Source organism: Saimiri boliviensis, chromosome 13 (genome assembly GCF_048565385.1).
Source record: "Saimiri boliviensis isolate mSaiBol1 chromosome 13, mSaiBol1.pri, whole genome shotgun sequence".
Lineage (NCBI taxonomy): Eukaryota > Metazoa > Chordata > Mammalia > Primates > Cebidae > Saimiri > Saimiri boliviensis.
This window is the reverse complement of record NC_133461.1, coordinates 144,880-157,286: the sequence shown is the minus strand read 5'-3', so window position 1 is coordinate 157,286 and position 12,407 is coordinate 144,880. Positions and strand designations below refer to the sequence as shown.

General features: G+C 34.9%; 1 pseudogene; it reads right to left on the bottom strand.

Moving 5' to 3' along the window:
• Nucleotides 1–4,383: 4,383 nt before the first annotated feature.
• LOC120361710 (U6 spliceosomal RNA) lies at nucleotides 4,384–4,496 on the bottom strand (annotated as a pseudogene).
• Nucleotides 4,497–12,407: the final 7,911 nt, after the last annotated feature.

Below are 12,407 nucleotides of genomic sequence, written 5' to 3'. Positions count from 1 at the left end.
TCATAGATACATATGTGTAGAAAAAAATGGCATGTGATTCAGTACTATTTGTGGTTTCAGGCATTCACTCAGAGTCTTGAAATGTGTCTCCTACATTTACGAGGAAACTACTGCATTTATTTTGTTGAACACGACACAGCCTCCCTAGCTCTTTAGTTAAAACTGTGCAGGTTAGGATAAAACACCCTATCATCATAAGCCAGCAAAACATAGGAATCAGACCAGAAACAGGGATCCTTGCAAAAATTTTCCAACTGCCAGTGGAGAAGAGCTCAAGGGAGATCAATGTGTTATTCTGGCTAATACTCTTCTGAGGAAGGCGCTGGGTGGTTTACTTAGTTGTAGCTATACACTCAGCCCTATGTATAACAAGGCCCAAATTCACCTGTTATTTTACCTCCCACAGAAAGAACCACCGGAAAGATCACTCCTTTAAGAGCTTATTCACAGAACCACACATCACATTCAGAGAAAAGCTTAAGAAACACTAGGGAGATGCAGCAGGCTGTCGGGCAGTACTATCTGATGTGAAAAATATATAGAAAGAAAACTATTAATGTCCTCTTGCTACCAGAATGTGCCAATGCTTGTTCCTCTCCCTAGTAGGAGAAAAAAATATTTTTCACCTCATATAAAGCAAAATTGCGATTTCCGTGCCATCCCTCATGACAGAGAATCTAGTCATACATGAGTCATGTCATCATAATACAGACTCTTTTCAAACTCATCCCTCAAAGGAAGAGGATCAGTGAGGAACATAAGTATTTACCTATACCATTCACTGCCTGATATTATTACCAACTAAAAGTACGTATAAAAGACTTTGTGATTACAGTTTTATAAAGTACAGCCACTTGAACTTGTCCCCTTCCAAGGTACAGAGAGTCTCTCTGGAACCACCTCATTGAGCAAGATGCTCCAGTTTATGCTGTGTGGTAATTCATGGTGTCATTTTCCTCAACCCTTTCCATTATGTGGCAAATATCTACACCAATTGTGTTTTCTAAGTATGTAAACCATATGTCATCAGATCTTATAATGATTAAAAAACAAAGAAAAAAAGACAAAGTATATATTATATGACTACATTCAATTACCATGGAACTTCTTTAATATTTTACTAGTCAAAAATATCTACTGTATTATTTCAACTATATGACTCTTCTGAAAAAGTAAAACTATTTAAAGATAGAAAATATCAGTGGTTGCCTGGAGTTGCTAGGGAGAAAGGGAGAGATGAACAGGCATAGTATCAAGAATTTTTAGTGCAGTGAAACTGTTCTGTCTATAATATTACAATAAGAGATAGATGTCATTATACATTTGTCCAAATTCTCAGAATGTACAGCATTAAGGATGAAGCATGATGTCAACTATGAACTTTGAATGATTATAATGTGGTGACGCAGGTTCATCAGTTGTAGCAAATGTACCATTCTGATGGAAAATACTAATAATGGGGGAGGCTAGACATGTGTGGAAGGCATGGAACACATATGAAATCTCTGTACCTTCCTTTCAGTTTTGCTGTGAACCTAAAACTGCTCTAAGAAATAAAGTTATTGATCTAAAAAAGATATTCACTGTCTATGCATCCCAGGATTTCCAGAACAAAAAAATAAAAAATAAAAGATATTCACTGAACCTGTTATGATATATTTAAGCAAGACACAGTGACCCCCAAAATTGGAGATTATTAAAGACTAAAGTAACAGCACATAGGCACTATTTCTCAAATTGAAGTATATAAAATATGTAAAACAAATACATTTAATTGCATGCTGAGGCAATAAAATGATTAAATATTTTATCTTATTTGATAATTCTAAACAGGGATTTAGCACAATATGAAAACTAGATTATTCATGTGATAAAAAAGATAATTTTTAGCTGGGCGCGGTGGCTCAAGCCTGTAATCCCAGCACTTTGGGAGGCTGAGGTGGGTGGATCACAAGGTCAAGAGATCGAGACCATCCTGGTCAACATGGTGAAACCCCGTCTCTACTAAAAATACAAAAAATTAGCTGGGCATGGTGGCACATGCCTGTAATCCCAGCTACTCAGGAGACTGAGGCAGGAGAATTGCCTGAACCCAGGGGGCGGAGGTTGCGGTGAGCCGAGATTGCGCCATTGCACTCCAGCCTGGGTAACAAGAGCGAAACTCCGTCTCACAAAAAAAAAAAATAAATAATAATTTTTATTCTAATATTAACTCAGAAATTATTATGCTTTTAATTTAACAATATTACTGAAAGGTAAATGAGATAAGGAGAACAGATTGTAATTTCCTAATATTGCTATGGTAACTTACATAGAAATACTTGTTAGTCACCAAAAATCAGAAAAATCTCCAAGTTCTAAGGATAGTTACTTTCTTAGTGACACAAATTAATATGTAATACAGTTCACCCTTGAACAGCAAGGGTTTAAACTGCAGGGGTTCACTTATATGCAGATTTTCTTCTGCCTCTGAAACACAGAGACAGCAAAATCCACCTCTCCTCTTCCTCCTCAGCCTAATCAACCTGAAGATAATGAAGATGAAGACCTTTGTGAGAATCCACTTGTGCTTTATGAAAGCTCAGTATATTTTTCCTGATGATTTTCTTTCTAACAGCTACATTTTTCTAGCTTACATTGTCATAAGAACACAGTTTACAATAATGCAGCACAAATAAAATAGGTTTTAATCAACTGTTTATGTTATCAGGAAGGCTTTCAGTCAATGGTGGGTTATTAGTAGCTAAGATGGGGAAATCAAAAGTTATACTCAGATTTTCAACTGCACAGAGATTAGAGTCCCTAACCCCCACATTATTCATGGGTCAGCTATAATTATTTACTAAATACAATTTATTATAAAAATGAAATAGGAGATTCATATGTACAAGTTCAATTTGTTATAATGTGACTACAGAGGAAACATACAACATATGAACAACAATCTTTTTTTTCCTATTTATGCAAAAAATATAGAATTTTAGGGATTAAGTAAATGATTTTTTTTCAGACAATACTGTTTGAGATTATAAATTAAATACAACTACCTTAAATAACTCTGAAAAAGTTAAATTTTAAATATTAATTTACATATAAGTATATGCATACATATATACATGCAATTTACACATATTTTTAAACTGGTCTTTTTCCATTAAAGCTACCTTAATCTTACATCATGCTTTCTTTTTTATCAAGAGTAGGACCCAAAGGGAAATGAGAAATTCACTATCAGAAGTCTTACTTGCATTGTAATTTTTAAGTTACCTTCTTTTTATGTTCCAAGATTTGGTATCAAAGTCTATGTATGAAAAAGTAATAAATAAAATTGCTATTTTAATAGTAAAATAAAAATACCAAGCATACTGAATTCTGAAATCATTCAGTCAATATCAGCACTAATATCAGAACATTAATGTCCCATACACTTCAAATTTTTAAGATTTATGAGCTTATTAACCTTTTAATTAAAGAAAAAAAAGTGAAGTACTCAGAAAGGGAGGGAGCACAGCTCAGTAAATTAACTACAGTTAGCTGGACATTGTGCAAAGTGTTCTGCACTCAGAACAACTTCTTTCTCTGTATCCAGTAGTTATTTGTGTTCACACAAGTTGCTTCTCTTAGGCTCCATGGTTTCTTTTAAAAAATAAGGATTTTGCTACCTTACTTCACCAGGTTGTTAGAAAGATGTAATGAGATTACAAGCTTAAATCTTCAGAGAAATAGTAAAGCAATGGAATAACTTTATTGCTGAAATTATTTTGGAGTCCCAAATAAAGCTTGATGTGTGTTTTCCCATATGTTCTAATATTCAAATGTTGCAGCTTTCAGAAAATGTTAAGTGCTAATTTTGTTTATTAGTTGTATTTATTGTGGCTTGTGCTTCAGGGCATTTTAGCTAATTCATAACATAACTAAATTTATAAATAAATATATTATTATCTCATTAAAATAGATAAAATAATTGTTCCCTGTTACTAAGCTCATCAATCACACGAAGGGCAGAAAGTTAACAGGTGTCAAAACCTGGCTTGGACAACTACCACTCCTTTCTGTCTCCTCAAACTCTGAGCCAGCAGATCTGTGCTAGGATTCTGGATCTCCATGGTCCTCTCCAACTAACATACAAGACAAAACCCTGCTTTTATTGTTTTCAGGTCCATGAAGGAAATGCACATTGATATTTTCCCATTTCCAAGACATGTATTAACATGTTTTCATGTAACATCCCATATGTTACTCAGCTGTTGTTCTTATTTTATAGATCACCGTACATCAGTAGTTTTATAGTGATAATCACAATTTCAATATTAGATCTCTCCTGTTTGGGTTTGCTTCCTTGGAGCTGGTCAATAAATGTCAAATGACCTTCCAGGGACAATGCAAAATATGGAATGCTTTATGAATTTGTGTGCCATCCTTAGGCAGCAGCCATGCTTATGCTTATCTGCTCTATACTGATCCAATTTTAAAGTATGTGCTACTGAATCAAGTACAAAGCCCTGTTTCCTACACAGATACTCATGAGTCATAGATGAAGCTTAGCTCTGTTCAATCCAACTCACCTACTTTAGATTCCAAGAATTGTACTGAATGGCTTCCTGTGAGGTAGAATTTTAAAATATATTTAAAACTTGAGATGGTAGAGATGCAAGTAGCCTGGGAGATTTTTATTGTATGAGAAACAGATTACTTGAGGGGCCAACTGCAAGTTGGTTATCACTGCTCTGTGTAAAGATAATGTGGAACCGTCTGCTATCTAACCAAAGCTGCTGCATGGGATATAAAAAATCCTCAAGGTACAAATCTGGGAATGGAACTCTAATCTCTTCCTGCAACAGTATTTGAACTTTTTTGACTGGTGAGAACAATCTTAACTAATATTTGTTAGAAAAAAGACAAACACGGGTCTCAAAGGATAACTTACCATGAAAGCTTAGGGTAAGTCTAACTAAGTCTAGCTAAGATGTGGGCTCCAAATAATATTTTTAGTGTAGGGGTAGCACCAATTTGTTCAGCATTTGTGTGAGTAAAGCTAGAAGGCCTGACTCTCAGAGCAGCGTGCTGGCAACAATGGCTGAGCATAAGTACATAAACTAATAAACACCATAGCTTTGAACTCTATGTATGACTCACCATGGAAACTGAGGGGTCTGAATCAGTGAAGGCATCCTGGTGGCAAAGGTCAATCATTATCAGATTAGAACAAGTTACAATGCAACAATACAGCAAGTGAATCCATGAAAACAACAGAATAATTAGAATGAACTTTTGTTCTCCTTCTTTTGACTTGTAAAAAAAAAATTGCCTTCCTTGGATTTAGAAAACATTCAGTGCTATCCCCATCAAGTTACCAATGACCTTCTTCACAGAACTGGAAAAAACAACTTTAAATTTCATGTGGAATCACAAGAGACCCTGCATAGCCAAGACAAACTTAAGTGAAAAGAACAAAGCCAGAGGCATCACACTGCCAGACTTCAAACTATACTATGAGGCTACAGTAATCAAAACTGCATTGTACTGGTACCAAAACAGACACATAGACCAATGGAACAGAACAGAGACCAGAAGAAACACCACACATCTACAACCACCTGATCTTTAACAAACCCAGCAAAAACAAGCAATGGGGAAAGGACTCCACGTTTAATAAATGGTGTTGGGAAAACTGGCTAGCAATGTGCAGAAATCAGAAACTGGACCCTACCTGTCACCTTACATTAAAATTAACTCCAGATGGATTAAAGATTTAAACATAAAACCTAACACCATAAAAATACTAGAAGAAAACACAGGCAAAACCATCCAGGACATAGGCATAAGCAAAGACTTCATGACTAAAACACCAAAAGCAATGGCAATAAAAGCCAGGATAGACAAATGGCATCTAATTAAACTCCAGAGCTTCTGTACAGCAAAAGAAACCATCATTAGAGTGAATCAGCAACAAACAGAATGGGAAAAAATTTTTGCAATCTACCCATCTGACAAAGGGCTAATATCCAGAATCTACAAAGAACTAAAACAGATATAAAAGAAAAAACAAGCAACCCCATTCAAAAGTGGGCAAAGGATATGAACAGACACTTTTCAAAAGATGACACGTATGAGGCAAACAAACATATGAAAAAATGCTCATCATCACTGGTCATCAGAGAAATGCAAATCAAAACCACATTGAGATATCATCTCATGCCAGTTAGAATGGCAATCATTAAAAAATCTGGAGACAACAGATGCTGGAGAGGATGTGGAGAAATAGGAACACTCTTACACAGTTGGTGGGAGTGTAAATTAGTTCAACCATTGTGGAAGACAGTGTGGTGATTTCTCAGGGATCTAGAAATAGAAATTCCATTTGACCCAGCAACCCCATTATTGGGTATATATCCAAAGAACTATAAATCATTCTACTATAAAGACACATGCACACGTATGTTCACTGCAGCCCTGTGTACAATAGTAAAGACCTGGAACCAACCCAAATGCCCATCAATGACAGACTGGACAAAGAAAATGTGGTACATATACACCATGGAATACTATGCAGCCATAAAAAACAATGAGTTCGTGTCCTTTGTAGGGACTTGGATGAAACTGGAAACCATCATTCTCAGCAAACTGACCCAAGAACAGAAAGCCAAACACCGTATGTTCTCATTCATAGGTGGCTGTTGAACAACGGAAACACTTGGACTCAGGGAGAGGGGCATCACACACAGGGTACAGTTGTTGGGGGGTAGGGGAGAGACAATGGAGGGTGGGGAGGGACAGGATGGTGGGGAGGGATAACATGGGGAGAAATGCCAGATATAATATGCACCTAAAGTAAAATAAATAAAGCAGAAAAGAAAAAGAAAAAAAAAAAAAGAAAGAAAACACCTTAGCTTCTTGGACATTTCAAAGAAGGAAGACACAGGAGATAGCCCCAGGGGAGAATACAAGATTTTCTGCTAAATTGAACATTTAAGACCCAATAACTAATTAGAAAAGTCAAGGCAAGTATGATGGCTAGCACTTTGAGAGACCAAGGCGGGAGGATTACTTGTGCTCAGGAGTTGAAGACAAGCCTGGGCAACATAGTGAGACCTTGCCTCTACAAAAAAAAAAAAAAAGAAAAGAAAAAAGAAAGAAAGAAGTCAAAGGTGTGGATCTATTTTTTTCTCATGCATGGGGGATTATACTTAGAATAAAATGAACCACACTGAGATCCCTAAGGGTAAAGGTCTTAAAAGTCCTGAAAGAATCTTGCATTGTACTAACCAATCTAGGCTTCTGCTTGATTTCTAGCTTAAAAGTGGACTAACTCTTGCTATTTCAAACTACCTAAACCAAACTATGAACTCTCTCCTAATGTATAAGATGCAATGGTTGCAATTTTTTAAAACATCACTTTAGTATTAACTGGCCATTTAATACAAACTCTTACCTTGTGAACCCATGAGAAATAGCATAATCTTCAGCATCTCATCCACACCTATTTTGAGTAAAGACAAATAATATTTTGCTGAAGAAGAATGTTGACAATACCTGATGAGCCATAATGTACAGCAAACATAAGGGTTGTTCTAAAATAACAAAGAAATAACTCCACTCAAGAATTTTAATAAAGACATTTCTAAACAGCTAGTCTGATACAGTTTATCAATTTAATATCCTGCATGTCAATGTAGACATAATAACCATTTACATGTACTAGCTTGTGTCTATAGGCATCTTGGGTGCTCGTGTTCATCTTTGTAAATTATCACCAAGGCTAAAAGAAAGGGACAAGTAATTCTCTTGTTCCACTGGGGTATGGCATAATACAAGTTGCTAACTTACAGTCCTTTGATGGCCAAGAAAATTTCCCCATTGCATACCTAGTTTGATATATTGTAATTCATATCAGCTAGTGGTCAGATAAGGGCTATCTGCAGCCTGAAAACAATAAATAATAATAATAATGGCAATACTAGTAGTCATAAACTAGAAGTCCACACTTTAAAAATAAAATACAAAAACCTTTAGCTAATATAACATTACCAGACCTAAAACATCAGATTACAAATAACGAACACTCTATATTAGAAGATGACCCCTTCTATATGTTCTTTATGTTTCTCTGTCCAAATATTTGCTTTTCTACCTGATTATTCATGTTATTTTTCACTATATGCCAATAATTATGTTCATCTTATTAATATTTCTGACTTGAGTGACTCTTACCACTCTAGAACACTCAGGTTTTTATTTTAAAAAAGAACTACTGTACCATCTCAGCCTATCAACAGCATGTACGTTTGCTTGATTTTTTACTAAAAATTTCACCATTTGCTGTCTCTTGCAAATTATAGCAAGAAGTGGTGTGTTTCTGTCCTATAAAACAGCAGAGGCCGGGCACGGTGGCTCAAGCCTGTAATCTCAGCACTTTGAGAGGCCGAGGCGGGTGGATCACGAGGTCAAGAGATCGAGACCAATGTGGTCAACATGGTGAAACCCCGTCTCTACTAAAAATACAAAAAATTAACTGGGCATGGTGGCGCGTGTCTGTAATCCCAGCTACTCAGGAGGCCGAGGCAGGAGAATTGCCTGAACCCAGGAGGCGGAGGTTGCAGTGAGCCAAGATTGCGCCATTGCACTCCAGCCTGGGTAACAAGAGTGAAACTCCGTCTCAAAAAAAAAAAAAAAAAAAAAAAAAAAAAAAAAAAAAAAACCCAGCAGAAAAAAATTAGTAATTCACAAAATTACATATTTCTCAAATGAACCAAAAGTCTTCTCTAAGATGTATTGAACTTCAACATACAATATAGAAAGGAAGTAATGAAAAGCAGTCCCTTCCATCTCACTCCCCCGAGCTTTCTGATGTGCTGCTTTTTGACTTGTAAACATCCCTCCTCTCCCTTCCCGCATTAACTGTGGTCATTGCCAAAACACCCTCCAAACATTTACCAGTACCAAGAATTCTTGCTCTGATCACAGCACTTAGCATGGTGTATTGTAATCACTTCATTGTTTCCAACTGAAACCAAAAGCTTCTTCAGGGCAAGGACTATATCTTTTATCTTTATAGCCCCAAAAAGCAAAAACATAGCAGCAAATACTTTAAGTTTTTACATAAATTATGTAAATTATTATCTTTAGAGTAGTGTTTCTTAAACTGTAGTCCAAATAATATTTGCTTATTGTACCCCAAGAGAAAGACTCTATGACAATCTGCTCATGAGAAGTATTACAAAACTCTATTTTATATCCAATCATTAAGAAATCTTTTGAACTTTACCTATTTGACAATACTTTTTGTGGCAAATATTAACATTTAAGAAATTAACAGTTTCAGAGATACAGTTTCCAGAGCTTCCCAATATAGTTGGACATTTCCTCTGGGTGTTACAAACTTGTTTGATTCACTTCTATCAATGATGTTAGGATCCCAGATGTCAATGTCAGGCACTCCTGCTCCAAATGGGCCACTAAGAAAATGAGCTCTGAATTAAAAGTGATTGGCTTCAAATACACTTATTTTTTATATTATTAAATAGTCCATGGGTTTTTTTTTAAAATGCAAGAGAACAGATTTTTATTTTAATTGTTAGAAAGCTCAGTATGTTTTGTGTAAGAGAGATTTAAAAAACTTAAAAATAAATATTAAAAAACCCAAAGCTCAGTAAGAAATTCTATTCTCAATTATAATGGTAATCCTGGGACCCTAATGCAACTATACATTTTAAATCCATTTTTATTGGTTTCCATTTAAATGGCTATTTAAAATTTTTTTAGGTAAATTATAAATCAAAAATATAATGGCTTATCAACAAAAGTTCTCATACTGATCCATATGGGTTATTTCTAGCATAATGAAAGCCAATACATCACTTGCATTTTTAAGAAAGATTGCTGAGGAGAAAGATAAAATGTCAGCAATATTCATAAACTATCCAACTATAACCAGAAATAACCTAAAAAGCTTCTAGGTATTCTTATGGGCAGATGATTATTTGTGGTATAAAGAGTTTTAAAATAAATTCTAAAGTTCAACACCATAATTAAGGGATTTCTATAATCTATAGTCTATATATGATAAAAAAATACACACTGACTTAAAAACCTTGAAATCTTTATCAAAATCTACTACAACATAAGAGTTGTAAACTCAAATACTTACAAGGACAAAGAAAGGTTATCTGAAGTAAGGAAAGTACTAATGTGGGCATACCAGCAAACTGGAGAATATATGCCTTCCATAAAGGAGCAACCTCTGCACAGCAGGCCAAACAGTGATAGAAACTCAGGGGACACCATACTTGATTTTTTAGGACAATCTGAAGTCCAGATTTCTGCATAAGTCTTCTAAATTTTCCACGTTGACTCAATTTATAGAGGCAAACAAATCTGTGCAGCACATTTAAAATATAGCCCTTCTGTTTTTACATTTGCTATGAATGTGTAACTAAATGGTTGTATATAATCCAAATATTTGCATGTAAAATATGTTCTTTCTATAGTATCATGTTTTACCAAAAAATGATGCCCTAATATATAATAAAAATTGCTAAAAAGACTCATAATACTCACTTCAAGAGTTTTTCTGACAATTATTAATTTACAGTCTGTATATAATTTTCCCATATTGTAGCCAAATAGATAATTAGTTTATAAGATTGCCAAAACTAAATTAATTTTTAAAATTCCTATCTGTATTCTTATCAACTTCAAGGATTTCAGTGTTTAAAGCTGACATCCTGGTTATGCTAAAGCTCTATCAACTTAACAGACATACTGAGATAGTTCATAATACAACTTGGACTAAAAAACAACGTTTAAGATTGGCTACTGTTTTAATTGAGAAAACCCAGTTGTAATTAACGTTTGTTGACATATAATCACCTGTATGGTGACAAAGGGACATGAAATCATTAAAGGGTTAGCCTCTATTTAGTGAAAGATTACTCATAAGCAAATTTGTAAAGACTCTCTGAATGACAGTGAATGATTAATGGTGGGAAGAGAAAGGTGTCATTCTGTAAGCTGAGAGATATTGCCAGGAATATTCCCTTTCACTTCCCAGTCACAGATGTAGGGAAAGACAGGTAAGTCAGGCTAATCTTACTGAAAAGGACAACTTTGAAGAAAGTAGCACCTAGCAAATGCCAACTCTTCTAGAGATTTCTTACATTTTTGAGATACAGAAATTTACATATTGCACTTATCTATTCTGGGGTGCTTCATCAGTAGTATATCCAAACCTTGAGTTGGTTTTTTTTTCTTTTGGCTGTTATTGTTAGAGACAAGAGTCTCACTATGTTGCTCAAACTGGACACAAACTCTGAGGCGCAAGCTGGGACTAAAGAAACATGCCACTGTGCCCAGCTTCAAGAAAACATTTTTAAACATATACTTTCAGGCCTTATTAGATCTATTATATCAAAGTCTTCAGAGGAAAGCCTACAATTTTAGATATTTTTAAAGAAAATTAGCTCAGGTCACTATAATATACAATTCTGAGAATTAGTGCAGCAGGCAGTCACTTCAGTCTCATTCTTCACCCACATGGCTAATTCCCTTTATCAGTTATAGATGTTGCCCAAAAGAGAAAAGAGTAAGAGATAGAGTTATTTATTAAATCTCCGTTTAATTTTCATGGGTATGAGTAGAATAGAAACAATAAACTTAAAATCCAACTTGATTTTGCTATTAATAAGCTCCTTATCTCCCACCTTCCCATCAAGACATTCTAGATTTTAGTGGAGAGTTTAGACTCTTATCTAAGTGGCTGTTTCTGCCTGGATAAGTAGTAAGTCAGTTAATAATTTGTTTCACCTTCTGCTCACTCTGTCATCACATATTCACTGCCAATATGGTTTCCTCAGAGTCCTCTTAAAATTAATCTCTAGGCAAGTTTAAACTCACTCTCTTTTTCAAACCAAAATTTATTAGCCCCAAAGCTAAAGAGCACCTTGTCTCAACACATAAACTGGAAGAACAACAAACTTAAAAAAAAAATTCTTCTTGGCATTTTCTCTTATTACCTAATTTCCAAGTGACCTGCATATTTCTGATGGTTCTCCTTTTCCCTTCCCATTTTTCTCTCTTAAGCCTTGCCATTGAGAGATGATACATCAATTTTTTCGGGAAATTGTCAGCAGCAGCAGCAGCAAATTTTCCATGTATGGTAAGTTGCTTTAGTTTTGTTTGAGTTTTAAGATAAAGCCTATTTTCAGGGCACATTTTCTTTCCTGTGTTGTTTTACATTAATTAGAAAAAAAAAACCCTGCATTAAAAAAAATTGAAAAGGTTTTACCTTTAAGAAATTCACAAATATTTTCCAAAGAGTATTTTAAAAAGCTGTGCCCTGTAATGCTTCTAAGTATCAATACTTAAAATAGAATTTTAGACAATTATTTCAAAATTATTATTTTTTTAGT